Here is a 20705-nt window from a genome sequence, read left to right on the forward strand (position 1 = left end):
ACCCTTTAGTGTTTTCTTCATGTAAAATCTGCAAAATCTGATATTCTAAAATGATTTATTTATTCTTTTTTTTTCACTCATTCTCCAGGCAATTTAATAGGTATCCTTTGGGCCTGCTCTGACTCGCCCAGTGTTAGGAAACAAGAAACACAAAGCAGGGGTCTGTTCTTTAGGAGAAGACAGGCTTCTGAGAAGGTGCAAAACAGCTGGATGGCAATGCCAGGCAGTGCACAAAGCAAACCAAGCCAGAGAAAGCTTTAAGACCCTGGAAAACACAGACGTGTGTGGGAAAGAAAATAATGAGAGAATAGTATTCATCTTAGTACTGCCTTCCCTGGTGGCTCAGTGGTAAAGAGTCTGCCTGCAATGCAGGAGATGCCAGTTTGATCCCTGGGTTGGGAAGATACCCTAGAGGAGGACATGGCAACCCACTCCAGGATTCTTGCCTGGAGAATCCCGTGGACAGAAGAGCATGGTGGGCTACAGTCCATGGGGCTCACAAAGAGTCAGACACGACTGAGAGACTGAGCTTGCCATCTTAGCACTGTTGTTAGATAATACTGATAATAGAACAGTATTGACAGCAGTTATCAATGCCAGATACTGTGTGCTGTGTGCTCTGATGTCTGCCCACATCGTCTTTATAAGTTAGGTGTTGCTGTCGTCACTCTCTGGTGAGAAGTGTCTGCAGAGAGGAGGGTGGGATTGAAAGGCATGTTGAAGAAGTCAAATTTGCAAACTTTATGAAGAGGAAGAAGGCATTCCTGGGTAAATGGAGTCAGCAGAGACACGGTCCTGAGATTCAGGAGCTGTGACCAAAGAAAACGAGTCCAGACCAGCACATGGATGAATGTTAAGTTCGGGGTGATGGGAGATGGGGCTTCAGGAGGGAGTGGAGTCAGGTCAAGTGGGGTCAGGTCAAGTGGCTCAGAAAGATGGACTTTGTCCTACAAGCATCTTGGGAGATGTTTGGATGATAAAGACCAAATAGAAGCTTGCATGCAACCATCCAATGAGTCAATGGTGCAATAAGTGGACTGAAACATCATCTTCACCATTGAGTTAATTTTTGTTAGGTTCCTGTCAGGGTCTGGCTATCTGGAGAAATACTCAGTGCACTAAAATTTACCCCAGTGTGGTATTCCAATCCCACATCATTTTTCCTGGAGCACTGGCCCTGGCAGACCCTCCATCCACTCACCCCACCACCATACACACACATGGCTATACATACGTGCACACGCATACATACATCTTACTAAAACAGTAGCCATTGGCAACCATGATTTGCGGTTTCTAACCCCAGACCCTGACAACAGGATTGAGTACCAGTGAGATGACCTCACCTGAGTATTTGGAATTCAGATGAGATGATTCTAACAATGTTGAGCGTTTTCTCTTCCTGGGAGACATTATAATCCTCAAGAGAGTCTGGAGCAGGGGAGGAGTGGAAGGGGAAGGGCAGGAAGAGAAGAAAAATTATATATATTGCACCTTATGAAATTACCATGTGTAAGGATGGACCCTGTTGAATATTGGTAACTTGGCATCATTCACCCTACATACAGTACGTGGGCATGAGTGAAGCATGCCTGCCTTTAGGTCCTGAGAAATAGTCTGTATCATCTCTAATAAATCCCCCTTACATCTTAAACTGTTCTAAAGTGTTTTCCCTTCACTTGCCACCAAAAGGTCCTCAACAGAGATCAAAGTTACAGCCTCTGATGGCAGAAAGTTTGCTGTCCAAAGGAGAAATGAAATGTGGTGTTTTATGCACATCCAGTACCTCTATTGTCAAGGCAACTTAGACCCGAGCGTTTACTGTTGGCCACACATAGACACCGTGGGGATGACTTATTTGGAAAAGGCCCAGGTGGCTTGCTGCATTTCAGTCTTCCTCCTCTCTCCTCCTTTCCCTGGGTTGAGGGAGCATGGAGTCCCACTCTTTAATTCAAAAGCCTTTCCAGTGCGGCTCACCTACCTCCATGCGGCCCTGGGCCCATCATTGCCTGATCACCTCCATCCTTACTTTAGTGTTTGAGATGTGCCCTCCCTTCCAAAGCCATGGTCTCTAAGTAACCTGGCCTGTCTTCTCATCTCAACATACCTAGTCTTCCTGTGAACAATCTGAGGGTCACATTCAGTACCATCTTGCTAATCTGACTGTTGTCTTTTTTACATACCATATGTACATATTTTCACATTAAGAAAGGTCTTTGTGTGACTGATGGTGAGGAATTCAAGCCGGCCACAGCCTTACTTCCGGGGCTGCAGAGGAAATACCTTCAATGGTGCTGATGTCTTGAACATCATGCCTCAGAGGTGAGTGTCTGCGTGTTTGTGACCTCAGAAGTCTATACGTATTTAATGAACAATGGCGTGAGTTCATGTCATGTCAGTTTCAGGACGCCATTACCTACGTGATTTCTTTCCCGCCCCATCCGACTGTGTTTATCGGCATTTGCAGTGTGACAATTGTGCTAAGCGTCTCTCATTAGCTATCACAGGGGTGGTAAAGGACATGGGCGTCTTTTCACAGGACACATGTTGGGGAGTGTTTTGGGTGGTGGATAGAGGTTCATGCCACGTGGAGGAAAGCTTATTTGATTAAAAAGAGGACGACGGAGAGAGATGGCGCTCGTCGACATTAACTAGAGTGCTGCAGCAGTTGTGTCGTGTAGGAAGAACAAAGGAAGTTCTGCAGTCAGGAAGACAGGTGACGACGGTGATTCTAGAGGGAAATAAAAGGATGAGACCGAGAGTAGCAAGGTGGGAAGATTGTAGCAGTTTGCCTGTCGCACGACCAAATCTGGGTTTACATTTGGTTAAATTCAAGGGTTTGCAGATAATCTGGAAAGACTTCTTGTTAAGGCCGTGGGTTTATGCCTTAACAACAGGAAAGGAGTGGGACCAGGGCATAAAAAAAAGGGATTTTCCTGGAATACTGTTATTTTCGAGATGAGGTTATGTGAATCTATTATTCATTTTTTTCTCTTTCTTTTTTATTTTTTAAATTATTAAAGTATGATAACACATTTACAGGAGACTTGAGAAATACAGAGAGAGGTACATATAGATCCAGTATATATTACAATTTCTTAAGTAAATAAATTAAGATTTTAGTTGGAGATTCAATATCAATCTCTCAAAAATTAACAGAATGAATATACAGAAAAAGTAGGATATAGTAGACGTGAAAAGTACCATGAACCAGTTCAACATAATTAAGATTTACACAATTTTCACACAACAATAGGATACAAATTCTATTCAAGTTCCCATAGATTATAAACTAAGAGACCCTGGAACATATTTAGGGGTATAAAACAAGGTACAAAAAAACTCATTTATTTTTTAAGGCACACATGTAAAAGAAAAAGTCCAAAACTATATAAGACGATTCTGCTTTTATTAATTCGACTGATGGGCTTTTGGGTACTTTTTATTACATTTGCAATTTCCCCAAAGCCTGTTTTTATCAAAAGCGTTTGGTGACATTAGGAAACATCTGTATTTGTTCAATCCAGGTTTCCCACCCAACTCAGCACCAACTGCATCCGTGGAGGAAAGAGAGAAACTGGGAGCAAACGAGATCAAGATTTTGTTTATTTGAAAGAGGACTTCTCCAAGTGCATTCAATCAGGGATCACTGTAAATATTTATTCTGGTGTGTGGAAAAGGAGGTATGTGTTTACAGGAGGGAGCAGGGTTGGCGGGTTGGGGGAAGTGCTCTACTTACCCCACCTGCCACGCTCTGCTCCTCGGGAGGCATCTCTCCTGGGGGGACAGTGCTATGAGCCAGCACGCCAAGTGACAAAAACCGCTCTGTGTGGACTGACAGCACCCCACTTGCAGGCAAGCATCCAAGGCTTAATTAACTGGCCTGTGTGTCCAAATGCATCAGCTTTGGCTCCTGCTCTGGCTCCGTCCGCAGTGCAGGCAAAGACACGCTGCTGACTGTGGGTTCTGATGCTCCTTCGTCCCAACTAATTGGAGGAGGGCAGGGCTGGCACCCCCCAACCCCGAACCCCAATCCCCCAACCCTCCAGTCTCCCTGCTCCCCAGCGCATTTTACCGTGGGTGGACTTGGCCTTGGGTCCGCTGGTGGACGCTCTAGAGACCCAAGGCCCTCCTCTAATCTGTGCTGTATTTCTCCACGCATGATGGTCAAATGTTGCCCATACTCTCTCTCCGAATTCTTTGATCGGCAGGGTTTCTCCTGTCTGGTCCCTGGCTGACTGGTACCTGCTTTGAACGGAGGGCCAGCTCCCTGCCATGGGGGGCCAGACGTGCTTCTGTTCACCCCTCTCCTGCCCGAGTGCACATTTCGGCTGGCAGGCTTAGGGCTGCACAGTCCCAGTGCCTCCACTGTCAGAATGAGCCTCATCTGTGGCTTTGCTCTCGCGGTGGGGCTCCCGAGGCTTGACTTAAACATTGGCGGTTCTGCCATGTCCTTGTCGGACTTGGTTGTGGTTTCTGGCTCTGCTCTCTTGTGTGTTCTCAACCTCGTCCTCATCCATCCTCACCCTTCACCCCGTTCCCCACCTCCTTAGTAGGCGATCATGACAAAATCTATTCATTGATCCCGGTCATCACAGACTCTGTCAGGGCAACTCTGCAGACAGACCACAGAGCACACAAGAGAAGAACGAGTGAATGTTCCTCTTTTCATGCCTCTTCCTAGGGGCTTCCCTGGTGGCTCAGACGGTAAAGCATCTGCCTACAATGCAGGAGACCCGGGTTTGATCCCTGGGTCGGGAAGATCCTCTGGAGAAGGAAATGGTGACCCACTCCAGTACTCTTGCCTAGAAAATCCCATGGACGGAGGAGCCTGTTGGGCTACAGTCCATGGGGTCGCAAAGAATTGGACATGACTGAACGACTTCACTCCATTTCTTCTTCTATGCCAGGGGGACCCACAACTACAATGTGATCGATGCTGATGACTGTTACGGGGGCTTCAGGTTATTTATTTGGGCTTCCCTGGTGGCTAAGTGGGTGAAGAGTCCACCTGCAATGCCGGAGATGCAGGAGACTCAGGTTCAATCCCTGGGTTGGGAAGATCCCTTGCAGAAGGGCACAGCAACCCACTCCAATATTCTTGCCTGGAAAATCCCATGGACAGAGGAGCCCGGCAGGCTGCAGTCCACAGCACTGCAAAGAGTTGGACAACACTGAATTGACTGAGCATGCACGCATGCAGGGTTATTTATTTATTCATCTTGCTACATACTAATGTTAATAATGACATTTTTCTTCTTGCCCTGACTGGAAAGAATGCTTACTAAGAAGAAAGAATAATGTGTATCTTTTTTCTTCTTGGTTTCTAGATGATCTTAAAACTGGTTTTCTTAAAATACAGAGGGCAATTAATGCTGTAAGGCATAGGGGAAGACCTTATATTTTATAGGGAATATTCATTTTTGGGGGGGTGGGGAGTCCATGCATAACAATTTTTGGTTAGAGGTAAATTCTAGGAGGAAGACATCCTTGTTCCTGACTTAGAGCCACCAAGAGGAACACTTAAGTTTTTACCAAGGTTCCAGAGTTTTAATTGTGTGACTCATGGATTTCTGTGGTGCAATACTAGGCTTTCCAGTTCTGAACAGAATCCAACTTACAGTTCTTTACCAAAATCACTGAAGATGGTGGCTGCAGCCATGAAATTAAAAGATGCTTACTCTTTGGAAGGAAAGTTATGACCAACCTAGACAGCATATTAAAAAAGCAGAGACATTACTTTGACAGCAAAGATGTGTCTAGTCAAGGCTATGGTTTTTCCAGTGGTCATGTGTAGATGTGAGAGTTGGACTGTGAAGAAAGCTGAGTGCCAAAGAATTGATGCTTTTGAACTGTGGTGTTGGAGAAGACTCTTGAGGGTCCCTTGGACTGCAAGGAGATCCAACCAGTCCATCCTAAAGGAAATCAGTCCTGAATATTCGTTGGAAGGACTGATATTGAAGCTGAAACTCCAATACTTTGGCCACCTGATGTGAAGGACTGACATTTGAAAAGACCCCGATGCTGGGAAAGATTGAAGGCGGGAGAAGGTGATGACAGAGGATGAGACGGTTGGATGGCATCGCCGACTCAATGCACGTGAGTCTGAGTGAACTCCAGCAGTTGGTGATGGAGGGGGAGGCCTGGCGTGCTGCAGTCCATGGGGTCACAAAGAGTTGGACATGCCTGAGCAGCTGAACTGAACTGAACTGAAGCATTTGGGAAATGAAAGGATTCCTGACTCCAGGAATATTCTTGTTCTTCAGTTGCTAAGTTGCGTCCGACTTTGTGACCCCATGGACTGCAACACACCAGTCTTCCCTGTCCTCCACTATCTCCTGGAGCTTACCCAAACTCATGTCCATTGAGTCTGTGATGCCATCCAGCCATCTCATCCTCTGCCACTCCCTTTTCCTCCTGCCTTCAATCTTTCCCAGCATCAGGGTCTTTTCCAGTGAGTTGGCTCTTTGGATCAGGTGGCCAAAGTACTGGCACTTCAGCTTCAGCAAGAGTCTTTATAATGGTTATTCAAGGTTGATTTCCTTTATGAATGACTGGCTTGATCTCCTTGCACCTACCTTGGAATCCCTCCAGGAATATCGGGAACATGCAGACGGTTTCCTCTTCTCTCCAGATGGCTGTGGCCTGGGTCTTCCCTTCCTGGACAAATCTGGAATCTTTGGGTAGATTTGTGTGGGGTGAACATCTCAAATCCCAGTTGTGGGTTTAGACATGGTCCTTCTAAAAGACAAAGTATGAAAGGTATTTATTAAAATTATTCTTGGTTTTGTTTTGTGAAATATGCCTTTTTAAAATTGCAGTACTTCATGTGAATTATGTATAAGCAGTGGCCTTGCAAAAAGCACTATACTTACAGCATGTGATTTATTATCATTGAGAAACCCCAAGACATGGCCTTATTAATATAACATCAAGTTAAGGGTGCAGGTTTGATGTGTTTTTGGATTAACAACTGCAGGACCTGGGCTTCCAAACATCGATGGAAGCTTTGATGCCTCATTAAGCAAACTCCATTGAGCACTTGCTTTCTATTTTCTAGCAAAGCGACTTTCTGTTGAACTGATACAATTTTGCTTCTTTCCATCCCCCTTAGCAACTTATTCTACTGATAACAGTATGGCTGACTTTTCAATGGTAATATCCTCCATTTTTGTGTGGTTTAATTGCAATTCATGCTTGTGAATTTTTGCGTCTGTCTTCTGAATGAGAGTCCCAGACTAAACGTGGATTCAGATGAGGTTCTAATTCTTCTATGGACAAAAGATTCTTTAGCGAGTCTGGCTGTGAGGGAGGGGTGAAAATGTGATCTATTCGGTGGTGCTTTTATTGCTACTGCTCACGTAGCCTCCCAGCTGATGTTGCTGGTGTCATAAACAGTATTCATTAGTGGGAACCACCACTGAAGTCAGGGCTCAGCTGTACGTGTTGTTGGCTGTATTAATTCAACAGGGTTAGATATATTTTTCCCCCAAAGGAACTTAATTCCCATCATCACATGTCTTTCTCTTATAGGGAAAGTTTGCAGACCTCTGCAAATTCCATAACCAAACTCTCCCTGTGCTCTCTGATGAATAGTAATTACATTTTTGTGGGATGGCAACAGATAACTTGTGAGAATTCAGGTTAATTATTATTTTTTTTTTCTGCTGTGTTCTAGAATAACACCAGAGTTATAATAACTACACAACCTTTTTATGTGAGAAGTCTTTTGAGATTCAAAATTGGCAACAATAAAATAAACTATCTTCTTTTTAGCAGTAATTGTGGAGATAATTGTACAGTAAAGAGGTACCATAAAAGGATTGCCAGGTCATCACTACAGTCCTGCCTGCTGCCGTCTTGTTTTTGGTTTCCATTTTGGTATTGATGATGCTAATAACACAGCTTCATTTTGTTCCCCTTCTATATGATAATCTCTAAGACTCGAATGCCTAAAACCAGGCCTACTGGGTTGTCACAAAGCTCCAGGAATGACATTTTATCCCACTATTATAATTTGTTTTCAGGAAGCATATTTTTAATTATTTGCATGAATAATGTCATTATGTATTCATGACAATACAATTCTGATAATTAATTTACATGATGGAAATTTCTTAATGATTTTGATGTCAGTGTTAATAGCAACATCTGATAGTGGATCTGGGGATGTTGACATAAATTTAACTTTTAATATATAATTGCCAGCACTATTGGCAGGATGAAATTACTTTGTAAGAAAAGAAAAAAATACCCATGGGGAAGAATTTCAATGAAGAAGAAAGTGAACTTTCTCTGGGGTTTATGGGTCAGAACGAAATATATGCACTTAGATGTGACAAATGACTTACTTGGACACAGACTGGTGAAAAGTGACCTGTCGCAAAATTGTAGCTTCTATAAAAGGAGCTTGCTGTGAAAATACTATGAATTGGTGGAAGAAGGGGCTTTTGCAGCCGCTTTGTTGGTTTGATTCCGTAATTTTTTCTGTAAGCATCTTTTGAAATATTATTGAAGCCTTTCGTGTTCTACTTTTGTATTTTGTCTTTGACTGTTACTTTGAAGTTTACTTAAAATTTAATAGGGAAAATGATAGTCTCTTGTTATTTTAACTTACAGAACATAAACCATTGTGCATATCCATGAAAGGTCTGTCTCATTCTTTTCAGTTGGTCAGTTAAGTGGTAGAGGTGTCAAATCCATCATAAGAGAGTAGGCCCTATTGATTCTATTATCTCCTCTTCAGGAAATGACAGTCTTGAATTTACACAGTGGGAGGGAATTTCACAGTCTCAGAGTCTTCATCTTATGGTTGAGAACTGTGATCAGCAAATGGACCTTTCACACATATTTTTATATATAGAAATATATATGTATATGTAATATATATAACATATACATGGACAGTGACTGCAGCCACGGAATTAAAACACGCTTGCTCCTGTGACAAGCCTAGACAGCATATTTAAAAGCAGACATCACTTTGCCAATAAAGGTCCATTGTCAAAGCTATGGTTTTTCCTGTTGTCATGTACAGATGTGAGAGTTGGACCATAAAGAAGGCTGAGCTCTGAAGAATTGATGCTTTTAAACTGTGGTGTTGGAGAAGATTCTTGAGAGGCCCTTGGACAGCAAAGAGATCAAACCAGTCAATCCTAAAGGAAATCAACCCTGAATATTCATTGGAAGGACTGATGCTGAACCTGAAGCTCCAATACTTTGGCCACCTGATGCGAAGAGCTGACTCGTTGGAAGAGACCCCGATGCTGGGAAAGATTGAGGGCAGGAGGAGAAGGAGGTGACAGAGAATTAGATAATTGGATGGCATCATCGACTCAGTGAACATGAGTTTGAGCAAACTCCGAGAGAGTGAAGGATAGGGAAGCCTGTTGTGCTGCAGTGTAGGGGTTGGCAAAGAGTCAGACATGACTGAGCAACTGAACAACAGCAATAAAATATAAGGGAATATAGTATGCATATATTTTATATATATATACACTCATAGATGTGTATGCGTGTGTGTTTCCAGTTTACAAATATTGGAATTTCATAGCTCTGCTACTTTTAGGTGAAAAACACCCTAAAATTTGCAATGACCAGGACCTTGGTCCTTGTCTAATGGTGCCCTTTATCTGGGCTGCCCCTTCTCCTGAAAAGGAAGGCGTCGTCTTCCCTCCTGTGGCCTTCGTGCCCTGTGAGAGTCTCAGCATTACATCACAGATGACGTCCTGCTCTCTTCCGTTCATTTGAAGTAACTACGCAGGATTCTTAAGTTCTTAGTAGAAATTAGTCTTAAAGATCCCTTGACTCTTGAATAAGGTGAGAGTGGGAAAGTAATGAAAACATTCCAGGCTTAATTTGCATTTGGCCTTTGAAATGCCATATATGGCTTCCATCTGCTTACATGGAAGAAGCCATCATGCCACGTGTATTCGATAGCTGGGTTATTTCGGATCATCCGGAATGTGGAAAGGGAGAGGGAAATAGTCCACCAGCAGATAGCAGATACTTTTTTCTTCCCTTACATTTCCCATGTCCTTGCCATCGATGTCACCCATTAATTAGCTCTGAGCTTAACTGGTTTCAGTTCTTTGTGTCTGGACAGTGGTTTTCCTGGCCACTGATTAATGTGTAGTCCACGGGAAATGCAGATTCAGTCATCCTACAGCCAAATGCTAAACAACTGCTCACCTGGACCCCCTGCCTCCTCCCTCGACGGCTCGTCCAAAGCAGAAAGCATTCACTCTCGCCATCTTTGCCTCTGTATCCTTCTCCCATTTGCATTTCTAGGAAATAAACAGAAAAAAGGAGGATGGTGAAAAGGTTGAAAAATACAGAAGAAGGACGAACCAATAGAGTTCAGGCTGCACTACTGAGCTGGTTCTGCAAATTTGATTTTAATAAATATTTTGAGAATGTACATTTTGATTATTGGGCTTAAAAAATCCTTGGCAGCTATTTATAATTTAAACATGATTTTGAATGCATGCATGCCAAACGACTCTTTGTGACTCCATGGACTGTAGCCCACCAGGCTCCTCTGGCATTCTCCAGACAAGAATACTGGAGTGGGTTTCCATGCCCTCCTCCAGGGAATCTTCCCAACCCAGGGATTGAACCCGAGTCTCTGCATGGGCAGGCAGGCTCTTTACCACTAGCGCCACTGGGAAGCCCATGATTTTAAATGTTCCTGCACAAAAACTGCATTTTATGTGATTTGTCAGAGTTTACTACTAAGTGTGAAATCACCTCCTATGAGCATTGTTGTAACAGAATTGATCTTGATGATTGTAAAATATAGTCCTCTGGTACACTAAATAAATACACTATACACTAAATAATTCAGGGAAAAATGTTTAATTGACACTTAACTTTTCAACATTGTCATGCTACATTTTAACTCTTGCACTTTGCTGATCTAATTGCTTTGAAAAATGTATTATGCTTGTGGTATAGTGTATAGCTCTTTCTTATATAAAAAACGTAGAAATACACTTTGGCTAAATTATGAATCATGTATTCAAAATAACAGTGGACATTTTTGCTTTGGAGTTTCATATACATGCCGTTTGCAATTGCTTACATATGTTACAATCCCTTGCATTTAAATAGCTCATTATGTAAATACATATTTAGGAAATTCTTGGATATTTATTTTCATGGAAACTTTCACTCAGTCACTGAACGAAAATGATGCCTTGATGTTGACTGCTGTATTAAATATCTAGTGAAAAAAAATTAAAGTCTAAATCAATCACATTTAACTTTTGAAATTAAGAAATAATAATAGTGCTCATACTTTGAATTAATGTAGTAGTTGTTGTTCAGTTGCTCAGTCGTGTCCGACTCTTTGCCACCCTGTGGACTGCAGCACGCCAGGCTTCCCTGTCCTTCACCATCTCCTGGAGCTTGCTCAAACTCATGTCCATCAAGTCGGTGATGCCATCCAACCATCTCGTCCTCTGTCACCCCCTTCTCCTCCTGCTCTGAGTCTTTCTCAGCATCGGGGTCTTTTCTAATGGGTTGGCTCTTCACATAAGGTGGCCAGAGTATTGGATCAGCAGATCCTACTGGATCAGGAGTATGGTGCTGGTCCCCAGGTGATCACCCTCAGCTTTGCTCATCTTTCATCAGGTGGTAGAAACCTCGGCAGAAGAAGAGTTGATTATGCTTATGGGCTGTCCAATGTCTGTGCCTCAGACGACTTTAGTTCTGAGTCTGTGTGCGGCCTGGCCCACTTGAGAGCCCAGAACCCACCAACAACCCTGGTAAGCTGAGGCCAGTAGCTTGCTCTGCAGATCACTGCTAATCCTGTATTGAGGCAAGTGAGGTGTCACTCACGCATTCTTGAGAACTGCCCGCTTTTGTGTTGGATTTGTTTGTGTTACCAAACCTGCTGCAGGGTGACACCAGCTTTGGGAAGTCCAGCTGCTGACTCAGAATCAGAGGGGGACTGGACAAGGAGCAGGTCAAGGGGGTGTTAGCAATGGATGGGGAGAACAGCTTCCGTGCCCAGGGCTAGACTTGGGTCCAGGAAGCTGGAGCTCTTGTTCTGTAAGCATCACAGCTCAGCCTCTGAGAGCCTTGATTCTCTTATCAACGGAACAAGGGGAGGAGGAAAAGCTCTCCTGAGTTCTTTGGCATTCCGACATTCTCTGATTTTAAGTCTTCTGGATAAACTGTGATTGTCCAAAGTAAATTATAACCACAGGAAGGGGTGGAAATGGAAATAGCCCACTCTAAGACCACTCTAGAAAAGATGCACTGAAAAGAAAGATGGAGGGAGAGTGAGGGACATTATAAAGGTACTGGTGTTCAGAGAAGAGGGGCCTTTTGCTCTGGGGACTCAAAGATAATAATTGTTTATCAGAAAGCTAAATGACTCGAGTGAGATGATCTGTGTAAAAAGCTCACATAGCAAATGCTCAAAAATGGTACCTGGGGTTATCATCTCTTATTTTGCAGAAGAAGAAGGAAGTGTTCCACTTTAAAAATGACAGGTCCCCTGCGTGCGTGCACGCACGCACGCACGCACACACACACACACACACACACACACTACACACTCCCCTTGCCCCAGTCTGGCTTCCTAGGCACATGTATGTGTTAATAATTGATAGCTTCTACAGGAAACCTTCATGCCTTATTAAACAGGTGTATTTGATAGTATATTTAATACAAATATTTAACTTTGTTTTAACTCTCCTGTGCTCTTGATTAGTATATTCCAGTTGCCCTAAAATTCAACCAGATTGGAGACCAACACATTTGAGTCACCATAACAACCTCCAGTACCTCACTTGTGTACCCATGTTTTTTGGCAGAGAAGAGTGCTGAGATCCAGCAATCAAGGTGTTATGACTTGGTGCCTGGAAGTATGCAGACAAGGAGAACAATTAATAGAACTGGATAAGAGAATCAGAAGAATTTTCATCCCCAAAGAATAGAAAAGGAAAATTTAATTTTTGGTTGAGGTTTCCATTATGTTGGAAAACCAGCCACATTTCCAGCCCCAATTCAGTGACTTGTCAGCTGGTAGAAGGGTGGGGTTGCCTGTGTGTGGAGGTGTAGCCTGGGCAATGAGACCTAAGAAAAGGGCTACCTTGCTTCTCCCCAATCTTCACACATCTTCAGTCGACTCAAGGACTAAGTCTTCTTCAATGCAAAGGCTATGTTGGAGAATAATGGAATTGCTTGAATTGCTCAAAAATAAGAAAGCTTCCCCAGATTACTGCTTCTTGTCTTTCTTTCCTCTGGGTCCCTCTGGGTCCCTCTGGCCTTACCATCAAACTTAGGAATGTGGTCCTCACCCCTCGCCTCCCATTTACCCCTTACCTCCTGGGCCTCTGGCTTTCACTTGCATCTTCCTGGGTCTCCCCCGCACCTTCAGGACTTCCCATTGGTCACATTATGTCTTGTCTCTGCACCTCCCCACGTTCCTCTGTCACACTTGACAGGTGCAACCCTTCATTCTTAGATTTCTCTGGATCCTTAAGGTCTTGACCTCAGACAGTCACCCTCTTCTCTGCCTATATCACACCCTGTGCACCTCTGATCTGCAGGGACTTGTTATCCTGAGTTTCGTGTTTCCTTATCCATTCTTTAATCTCTTTGTGATCTCAGCCAATTCCTAGACCTCCGACTCTCCCAGCTCTCCAACTAGCTTTGCTCTTTCTACTTTATGCAAACTCCAAATCTATATTTTAAGTTTCCTAAGCGGTATGAGATGTGCTACTATCATACCAACACTACAGTGACAATGGAAATGAAACTTTAAGAAAAAGTTTGACGGACCTTCCAGCAAAAGAGTACTTAGAACTTTAAAAGTAGCTCCACGTGGCCAGTGGGGCGAAGGACTTGTCAGAGACAGCCAGCTGAGTGTTCTGAGAGGTGGGCACAGACCTCGGAGACTTGCCTTTGGCCCCTCTTCTCTTTTTCCAGAAATTATATCTCCCTTGATAATGTTCATTCCTTAAGCTCAGCCTCTGTACAGAGGACTCACACAGTTGCTGCTCAACACGTCGCTGACATGAGTCTCAGTTCTATCGAAGTAGCTGGACATCTGGGCTCTGTTCTCCTGGCATTTCGCATCCAACATATCACAAATGAAACTCATTCTGTTCCTCTCCCAGATTTTATTTCTTCTCAATACTTGGGCAAGTGACCTCCTAATAATTATAACTTCCCAGGTTTGAAGCCTGAAATGCATCTCTTTTTACTGTCGTGTAATCTGTCCTGTATGTGACATTATGGCTGGGTTTTTTTCAGGTTTTCCCTCTATAAGACTCCTTTTTACCATTTTCTGTGTCACCCTCTGGGTTGATGCCCTTGGGTGGATTAGATGATCACACAGACTGTTCTCTCTCTCTTGCTCATTTCCACAGGAGAAGTAGAAATCGCTGCTCTCCTCACCCTGGGCTTACCATGTGACTTAATCAGACGAAGGATATTGACAGGTCTGATCCGCTCTGTGCTCACACAGTTGGGCTTGTGCTCTTGTGTGTGTCGGTGTGCACCCAGAAGAAGGCAAGTGTTAGTCCCCTGGTCCTAGGAGAGTGATGGAAGCCAGAGGGAAGCCCAGATCATGGACCCCCAGCCAACTATAGATCTCATTTAATTTTTAACTCGACTGTACTGGCAGTTCAGTTCAGTCACTCAGACCTGTCCGACTCTTTGTGACCCCATGAATCGCAGCACACCAGGCCTCCCTGTCCATCGCCAACACCTAGAGATCACTCAGAATCATGTGCATCGAGTCAGTGATGCCATCCAGCCATCTCATCCTCTGTCGTTCCCTTCTCCTCCTGCCCCCAATCCCTTCCAGCAACAGAGTCTTTTCCAATGCATCAACTCTTTGCATGAGGTGGCCAAAGTATCAGAGTTTCAGCTTTAGCATCAGTCCTTCCAAAGAACACCCAGGACTGATCTCCTTTAGAATGGACTGGTTGGATCTCCTTGCAGTCCAAGGGACTCTCAAGAGTCTTCTCCAACACCACAGTTCAAAAGCATCAATTCATCGGCGCTCAGCCTTCTTCACAGTCCAACTCTCACATCCATACGTGACCACTGGAAAAACCATAGCCTTGACTAGATGGACTTTTGTTGGCAAAGTAATGTCTCTGTTTTTGAATATGTTATCTAAGTTGGTCATAAATTTCCTTCCAAGGAGTAAGCGTCTTTTAATTTCATGGCTGCAATCACCATCCGCAGTGATTTTGGAGCCTCCCAAAACAAAGTCTGACACTGTTTCCCCATCTATTTCCCATGCAGTGATGGGACCGGATGCCATGATCTTTGTTTTCTGAATGTTGAGCTTTAAGCCAACTTTTTCACTCTCCTCTTTCACTTTCATCAAGAGGCTTTTTAGTTCCTCTTCACTTTCTGCCATAAGGGTGGTGTCATCTGCATATCTGAGGTTATTGATATTTCTCCCGACAATCTTGATTCCAGCTTGTGCTTCTTCCAGCCAAGCATTTCTCATGATATACTCTGCATATAAGTTAAATAAGCAGGATGACAATATACAGCCTTGACGGACTCCTTTTCCTATTTGGAACCAGTCTGTTGTTCCATGTCCAGTTCTAACTGTTGCTTCCTGACCTGCATACAGATTTCTCAAGAGGCAGGTCAGGTGGTCTGATATTCCCATCTCTTTCAGAATTTTCCACAGTTTATTGGGATCCACACAGTCAAAGGCTTTGGCATAGTCAATAAAGCAGAAATAGATGTTTTTCTGGAACTCTCTTGCTTTTTCCATGATCCAGTGGATGTTGGCAATTTGATCTCTGGTTCCTCTGCCTTTTCTAAAACCAGCTTGAACATCTGGAAGTTCACGGTTCACGTATTGCTGAAGCCTGGCTTGGAGAATTTTGAGCATTACTTTACTAGCATGTGAGATGAGTGCAATTGTGCAGTAGTTTGAACATTCTTTGGCATTGCCTTTCTTAGGGATTGGAATGAAAACTGACCTTTTCCAGTCCTGTGGCCACTGCTGAGTTTTCCAAATTTGCTGGCATATTGAGTACAGCACTTTCACAGCATCATCTTTTAGGATTTGAAATAGCTCAACTGGAATTCCATCACCTCCACTAGCTTTGTTCGTAGTGATGCTTTCTAAGGCCCACTTGACTTCACATTCCAGGATGTCTGGCTCTAGGTGAGTGATCACATCATCATGATTATCTGAGTCGTGAAGATCTTTTTTGTACAGTTCTTCTGTGTATTCTTGCCACCTCTTCTTAATATCTTCTGCTTCTATTAGGTCCATCCCATTTCTGTCCTTTATCGAGCCCATCTTTGCATGAAATGTTCCCTTGGTATCTCTAATTTTCTTGAAGCGATCTCGTCTTTTCCATTCTGTTGCTTTCCTCTATTTCTTTGCATCGATCACTGAGGAAGGCTTTCTTATCTCTTCTTTCTATTCTTTGGAACTCTGCATTCAGATGCTTATATCTTTCCTTTTCTCCTTTGCATTTCACTTCTCTTCTTTTCACAGCTATTTATAAGGCCTCCCCAGACAGCCGTTTTGCTTTTTTGCATTTCTTTTCCATGGGGATGGTCTTGATCCCTGTCTCCTCTACAATGTCACTTACCTCCGTCCATAGTTCATCAGGCACTCTATCAGATCTAGTCCCTTAAATCTATTTCTCACTTGTATAATCATAAGAGATTTGATTTAGCTCATACCTGAATGGTCTAGTGGTTTTCTCTACTTTCTTCAATTTCAGTCTGAATTTGGCAATAAGGAGTTCATGATCTGAGCCACAGTCATCTCCCAGTCTTGTTTTTGCTGACTGTATAGAGCTTCTCCATCTTTGGCTCAAAGAATATAATCAATCTGATTTTGTTGTTGACCATCTGGTGAAGTCCATGTGTTGAGTCTTCTCTTGTGTTGTTGGAAGAGGGTGTTTCCAAGAGACCAGTGCGTTCTCTTGCCAAAACTCTATTAGCCTTTGCCCCACTTCATTCCATATTCCAAGGCCAAATTTGCCTGTTACTCCAGGTGTTTCTTGACTTCCTACTTTTGCATTCCAGTCCCCTATAATGAAAAGGACATCTTTTTTGGGTGTTAGTTCTAAAAGGTCTTGTAGGTCTTCATAGAACCATTCAACTTCAGCTTATTCAGTGTTACTGGTTGGGGCATAGACTTGGATTACTGTGATAGTGAATGGTTTGCCTTGGAAACGAACAGAGATCATTCTGTCATTTTTGAGATTGCATCCAAGTACTGCATTTCGGACTCTTTTGTTGACCATGATGGCTACTCCATTTCTTCTAAGGGATTCCTACCTGCAGTAGTAGATATAATGGTCATCTGAGTTAAATTCACCCATTCCAGTTCATTTTAGTTCACTGATCCCTAGAATGTCGACGTTCACGCTTGCCATCTCTTGTTTGACCACTTCCAATTTACCTTGATTCATGGACCTAACATTCCAGGTTCCTATGTAATATTGCTCTTTCAGCATCAGACCTTGCTTCTATCACCAGTCACATTCACAGCTGGGTATTGTTTTTGCTTTGGCTCCATCCCTTCATTCTTTCTGGAGTTATTTCTCCACTGATCTCAAGTAGCATATTGAGCACCTCCTGACTTGGGGAGTTCCTCTTTCAGTATCCTATCATTTTGCCTTTTCGTACTGTTCATGGGGTTCTCAAGGCAAGAATATTGAAGTGGTTTGCCATTCCCTTCTCCAGTGGACCACATTCTGTCAGACCTCTCCACCATTACCTGCCCGTCTTTGGTGGCCCCACACGGCATGGCTTAGTTTCATTGAGTTAGACAAGGCTGTGGTCCTAGTGCGATTAGATTGACTAGTTTTCTGTGCTTATGGTTTCAGTGTGTCTGCCCTCTGATGCCCTCTCGCAACACCTACTGTCACTCCATGTTCAAGGTCAGGAGGGGTGGCGATAAGGAGATACCACTCGTCCAAGGTAAGGAGCAGTGGCTGTGCTTTGCTGGAGCAGCTGTGAAGAGATACCCCATGTTCAAGGTAAGAGAAACCTACAGATATGTGACCTAAATAAAGGCTTCTTGCTGCTATTAATTTTCAGGGTGTTTTTTATGCAATGTTATTGCAGCTGTAGCGAGCTGGTCACACCTCTGTTTCTAGTCTAATCACCCCTGCTTGTAATTCTGCTTTCTCTCTGTCTCTACTCCACCCTCTCCTGCACACTTTGTGGACTGCTATTCTCAAAGCACAATTGTAGCCATAACTTCCAGGAGCAGTTCAGCTACTGTCGGTGGCTCCCTATGACTTCCTGTGTGGTCCACTTCCACAGATGGTCAGCGAGACCCCTGCTCAATATGGCTCATCCTCCACTTGAGGGGCCAGCTGACTCTCTGTTTCTGTGCTTAGATTACAGTCTAACTAAAGTGCTGGCACACCCCAAATGCACTCAGAGTTTCTGCTTGCCATGTCTTTGCTCATACTATTTCATCCGCTTGGTTCATCTGCCTCATCTTTTTTTGCCAAATTTCAAAACCCTAAATACCTTTCAAGATACATCCTTGATACTATCTCTCCATGAATCCTTTACCATTCTTTCAGCATCATGTAGTATTATGATATTTCCCTCCTTTCAACACCGTTCAATTTTTTGTAAATTCATGACACTTTTTTTTTTGTCTTCTTCCTGTTTTCCCATCAGTCTCACTCTGTTCTCCCCAAACACTCTTGAATACTTGAATTTATGCTTATTTTCTCTCTGTGTTTTCTGTAGTTTGAAAGTCAGTACATTACAAAGTAAGGTCACAACTTTTATCTGAATTGAGTTGAAAAAAATATACCTCCCCTAGTGACCCCAAACATCACTTGCAGTCCCAGAATAGAATTACGAATTGTTTTGTTTGTGGGGAAGGTACCATAGGTTGTATTATGGAGAAGAAAATGGCAATCCACTCCAGTATTGTTGCCTGGAGAATTCCATGAACAGAGGAACAGTGGGCTGCAGTCCATGGGGTTGCAAAGAGTTGGACACAGCTAACTGACTAACACCATATGCCGTTAAGTGAGTAATTCTGGGCCTGGAGCACTTCCCTTCTGGAGGAAGCTTAGCACAGTCACAGGTCTGCATCTCAGGAATGCTAGGAGTCGGGCAGAGAGAAAGTGGGGACTTGGTGGTGTAGAATGATAAGCTTTTGTCTACGCTGCCATGACCCTCCAGACCACCGCTCACTCCAGGGATGGGAGCAGCAGTTTCTATGAAATTAGAAATTATCTCCAGATCAAAGTAGGTTCCTTGCAAAACTGTGTCCATTCATTTGATTAATCTATTTTTTGCTTATTACCACTTTTCTACTTTTGGTCCAGGAGTCAAAATGTATCATAATTTTAATCCAAGTATTTTGAGATCCCAGGAATCCAATGAAAACATGAAACTCATGATGCATTTTAGCATTGGACTGTATCATGCCTTACCATGTTCCTTAGCACTTCTAAAGGAGAAAGTCTCACCCAGAATTAGGGGTCATGGGAATAAAAATAGGTGTTCCACTGAAGGTAGTGGTTTGAACCGCCGAGAATCAACGACTTATCTTTAGAAAATCTAAACCGCTCCTCCTGTCTTCCATGGACTGGGAAATACCTATGGTAAGATTTGTTGAAGATATTTAGGCTGTTAATGACATCTGGAACACTTTTCTGGATTAGACGATCAGTATCTTTTGTTCGTACCAAAGACCAGCAGAACATATGATGGGAGCATACTACTTCCTTACCCAGGAATCGAGCCGGGGTCTCCTGCATTGCAGGCAGTTTCGTTACCAACTGAGCTATCAGGGAAGCCCTTACTTATCTGCAGGGAGACTTAAAACTTGACCATATTTTAGGAAATTCCCTTAAACTCAGAAAATTGGAGTAAATGAAGGGGAATTGAGGTCAGGTTGGCACCAGAGAAGCTGAAATTCTTGACTCAAGTGTCCATGGCCACTGGCCTCTGCCCTGATTCACCACAGCTGACCAAGTGCTGTCTTGATTCAGGATCCAATTTCATTCTTCACCAGAGGTTCATTTCATGCAATGCCTGAGTTAGAGGCAGACATTCTGAAATCCAAAGAGGGTTAACCAAATCACTGTGGCTTATTCTTATATGCTCTAGAAAAAGTCAGGTTTATAAATGACCAGTTTTATAACTGTTCACTGATTATTCTGCCCACTATGTCAGATTTGGTTATTGTGCAAAAAAAAAAAAAAAATGCCTGTTTCTATTTTTTAGACTCACCAGCCATGCTCAATAGCAGAAAGCTGTCAAGTGGTTGGATATGTGTGTTTCTATATAGAAATGCTTAGCTCATTAAGTTGTGTCTTTCTGTAGTACATTGTGACTTTAAGCAATCTTCCCTAATGTGTATATAGTGTTAGTCATTTAGTCCTGTCCGACTCTTTGCGACCCTATGGACTGTAGCCCACCAGGCTCCTCTGTCCATGAGATTCTCCAGGCAAGAATGCTTGCGAGTATTCACTCCTTTCTCCAGGGGATCTTCCCGCCCCAGGGATCAAACCTGGATTTCTTGCACTGCAGGCAGATTATTTACCATCTGAGCCACCAGGGAGGCCCCAGTATATATATGCAAATATATATATGTAAATATATACATATAATGTACACATATATGCCTACACATATGTGCATACTTACACACACTTGGGAGTACATCAATATGTCACTTTATATTTTTATCACGGTTATTTGTAAATAGGAAA

The sequence above is a fragment of the Bos taurus genome, chromosome 9 (genome assembly GCF_002263795.3).
Source record: "Bos taurus isolate L1 Dominette 01449 registration number 42190680 breed Hereford chromosome 9, ARS-UCD2.0, whole genome shotgun sequence".
Taxonomy (NCBI): Eukaryota; Metazoa; Chordata; class Mammalia; order Artiodactyla; family Bovidae; genus Bos; species Bos taurus.